Source organism: Lactuca serriola, chromosome 3 (assembly GCF_051521515.1).
Source record: "Lactuca serriola cultivar US96UC23 chromosome 3, Lser_US96UC23_V15, whole genome shotgun sequence".
In the NCBI taxonomy this organism is placed as follows: domain Eukaryota; kingdom Viridiplantae; phylum Streptophyta; class Magnoliopsida; order Asterales; family Asteraceae; genus Lactuca; species Lactuca serriola.
The window spans coordinates 83,131,909-83,136,272 of NC_136410.1; positions in this window are offsets into that span (position 1 = coordinate 83,131,909).

Here is a 4,364-nt window from a genome sequence, read left to right on the forward strand (position 1 = left end):
AATTTTAAAGTCTTTCATCTTTATATACTTCTCAATTCTATATTTCCACTCGGGAAAACCATCAGCTAACATAAGTCTTGGAATTCGTGTGGTTGTACCCATCACAGCATCAAGCTCTTGGTATTGAGTTGAATTTTGTGTATCCATTTTATTTAAAAATTATCACAAAAAAAAATTTAAGGCTGTAAAAATGCTGATTTTGTCGTGTAAATAAAGGCAGAAAATACTGGGCCGTAAACTCCCGACCGTAAACTGGAGTTTACGGTCAAAAGTTATTTTGTTTTAAAACTAACTCAATAATTAATTTCAATTTTATAAAAATCAACTCTCGTAGCCGTAAGCTTAGGCCGGAAACTCGATGTCGTAAACCTTAAGTCAAGTAGTTTACGGCCGTAAACTTGAGTTTACGGTCCAAGAATACTTATTGATTTAAATTCCAAAAAATAATGGTGCAAATTTCGATTAACAGAAAATCAATTTTTGTGAGCAATTTAGTTTACGGTCAATGAAATTCAAATAAAAAGTTTGATTTTAATTTTAAAACACAACTCAATTAAATCCCAGAACTAAGGTGTGATTACGAAGGCTTGAGAGACGTGAAAGACTATCGATTTTGATGAGTGCAGATGAGGCCGTAAGAGGAGTTTACGGCCGTAAACTAAGGCCGTAAAATTCTGGAAACCTTGATTTCGACTGAAATAAATTTCTCTAAACTGTAGTGGGTGTCGATTTAGTTGAAAACGCAGCTGTTGAACGCCTTTGACACTGGTCTTGCTCTGATACCAATTGTAAAATCCCGAAAATAGATCTACCAACGATCAAAGACAATCACAGATGCAAACACAAATTAATAAACCAATAATAAGCAAAATACCAAGCTTGCATACGCTTTAATACTGTAAAACGTCTGATACAACTTGGAAGTATACGAGAGCATCAACAACTCATAAAGACTGACATAACTCGCTATTTAAAGACCTGACTAGGAACCGTAAGGTGTTTACGGCCGTAAACAGTTTACGGCCGTAAACCCATTTTGTCCATAAACACCGTAAACTCAAAACAAAACACGAACAATTACATTTTTACTGCTATCTACGACTATGCCTAGACCAAACCATTTTACAGAGTCTTTCATTATTTTCGGTTGCTTAGAGCTCAAGAAACCGGATGAGGTCTTTGACTGAAATCCTAATTCTTCAGCTATATATAAAGACCCCTTTGGCATTCCAAAACCGGCCACTTAAACACTAAGGATCATAGCGCCGTTTTTGAGCCTCTTCCCCTCTTTCGAAGATTTTCGAATTGCTTTGGTGTTTATGATTAATTATAGGCATCACTTTTGAGGGGGTAGATTCTCAAAAGCTCAAGATCAACAAGCAATAGTCAAAGTTAACTTTCTAGCTTGTTTATTAGATGTTAATTTCGTTTTTGTTGTACGCTAGATAAGGGTTTATGGGCTTTAGATGATTATTGCATGTACAAATACAAAAATCTAGATCCAAAGCTTTAGGGTTTTCATGTGCACCATAGGATTGATGTTTTGCTCATAACCCAATAGTGGTAACAGAGACTAGGTTGTTTTCTTTTGTATTTGATGCATTGTTGAATTTTTCAAACCAAAAAAGTCGAAAAATCTAGCCTCTTCCTGATGAACTCGACGAGTCAGGGCAACCGGATTTCGTCCAAGGGCTACGGTTCTGGAAAATTCTTGTTGGTTGCTTTGAGCCTAAGTAACCGGATAAGGTCTTTGACTGAAATCCTAATTCTTCATATATATACATATATATATATATATATATATATATATATATATATATATATAAAGACCCCTTTGGCATACCAAAACCGGCCACTTGAACCCTAAGGATCATAGAGCCATTTTTTGAGCCTCCTCCCCCTCTTTCTAAGATTCTCCAATTGCTTTGGTGTTTATGATTCATTAGAGGCATCACATTTGAGGTGCTAGATTCTAAAAAGATCCAGACCAACAAGCAATAATCAAAGGTAACTTTGTAACTTGTTTATTAGATGTTAATTTCGTTTTCGTTGTATGCTAGATTAGGGTTTATGAGCTTTGGAAGATTATTGCATGTACAAATAGAAAAAGCTAGATCCAAAGCTTTAGGGTTTGCATGTGCACCATAGGATTGCTGTTTTGCTCATAACCCAATAGTAGTATCAGAGACTAGGTCGTTTTTCTTTTGTATTTGATGCATTGTTAAATTTTTCAAACCTCAAAAGACAAAAAATGTAGCCTGTGCCTGATGAACTCGTCGAGACACCTAATGAACTCGACTAGTCAGGTCAACCGGATTTCGTCCACGGGATAAGGTTTTGCAAAATTCTTGTGGGCTTCTTAGAGCCTAAGCAACCGGATGAGGTCTTTGACTGAAATCCTAATTCTTCAGCTATATATAAAGACCCCTTTGGCAATCCAAACCGGCTACTTGAACCCTAAGGAGCATAGTGCCGTATTTAAGCCTCCTCCCCCACTTTCGAAGATTCTCCAATTGCTTTGGTGTTTATGATTCATTAGAGGCATCACATTTGAGGTGCTAGATTCTCAAAAGATCAAGACCAACAAGCAATAATCAAAGGTAACTTTATAACTTGTTTATTAGATGTTAATTTCGTTTTTGTTGGATGCTAGATTAGGGTTTATGAGCTTTGGATGATTATTGCATGTACAAATAGAAAAACCTAGATCCAAAGCTTTCGGGTTTGCATGAGCAGCATATGATTTATATTTTGGTCATAACGCAACAGTGGTATCAGAGACTAGTTCGTTTTTCTTTTGTATTTGATGCATTGTTCAATTTTTCAAACCTCAAAAGTCAAAAAATCTAGTCACCTGATGAACTCGTCGAGTCACCTGATGAACTCGACGAGTCAGGGCAACCGAATTTCGTCAAAGGGCTAAGGTTCTAGAAATTATTGTGGGCTACTTAGAGCCTGACAACCGGATGTCACACCCCCAAACCTGAACGGCGGAAACGTTCGGGGGCGGATGACTTCATGTGGTAACGTAACAAATGAATACATAGTAAAGAAAGCAATACAACCATCATATATATAATTAAAAGTTTCGATTTGTCAAAAGTTACATGTTCAAAACTCAATTACAATATGATGTCAAAAATACGAGATTAAACTGGCGCCGCAGCATCCCTTCATCAAAAGCGTTATGAATACCTGAAATTACTGAATTCCTGGGACATACAAGTAATTTTGAAAGAGTAGATCAGCATTTAAGCTGGTGAATTTCATAAGTATTTAAGTGACAATGTTTGAATGAAATGAAATGTTTTATCTTTGTTTGTTTGTGTTTAGAAAATCCTATATTTTCTACTAGTATAAAAGTAGCCTTCACTCAAGACCAATGTTTGTTTCCAAAACGTATGTAAATGTAAAATAACCAATGAGTTTGAAAACCTTGTAAATCAATGCATTTTTAACACCCCTTGTGAGTTTTATAACCATACTATTGACTCGGAATGCCTATACACAACGTTCTTCAGGCGTTGGAATGTTATGACGTTTGTCACCCCAAACGGTGGACTGCAGCTAACAGTCAGGGCACGGGTTGTCAAGCCCGTATTGATCTATACACAAACACCATGCTCCCCCTCCAAGGGATTCTGGTATATAATTACAGGACTTGAAATGTGTACTCGAACGTACATGATGTTTAGTGTCTCACAAAACCGTGGTATAAAAACAGATCTACTTGTTAAAATGTTACGTTTGTTCTTGTATACGAAAGTAAACTTCTTCAAATTCATGTTTCTAGTACATAAGAGTTAGAAATTTGTTCGTAAAACTATACCTATTATAGTTTTCTAAAAGCGTGTCTTGTTTGTTTAGAAATACCTAGAAAAAGAATCTCTTGTTTATGAAAGCATAGATTTTTGGTGTAGAGTCTAAGATAGACAAGAATAATCTAAGAAAAGTTTAGTTTATACATGCATTACAACGAATTTATATTTCAAAAGATAGAATGCTATTTTAACATATATTATGTATATATAAAAGTTCCTTAAAGGTTTATAAATCGCATGTGATTTGGATATATAACAGCATATAAAAGAGTTTCTTTATGTAACACACGATAATACTCGTGTGTTTTACTTGTAATCCCCCCCTTGAAAGCATATAAAAGCATTTAGAATATTTAAAAAGGTTGATTAAGGGGTATGAAACTCACTTGAAAGTTTGAAGATAGCGAGATGGAAAACCGGGCAGAGTTTCGTCTTGGGAAACGGATTTTCCTCGGGATTCTTGGGAATCTCGGGAGTAAAATCGACCCTCGGGACTTGAGCCAAAAAGACCAGAGCTTCGGGTTTGAACGGGCACGGAAAACG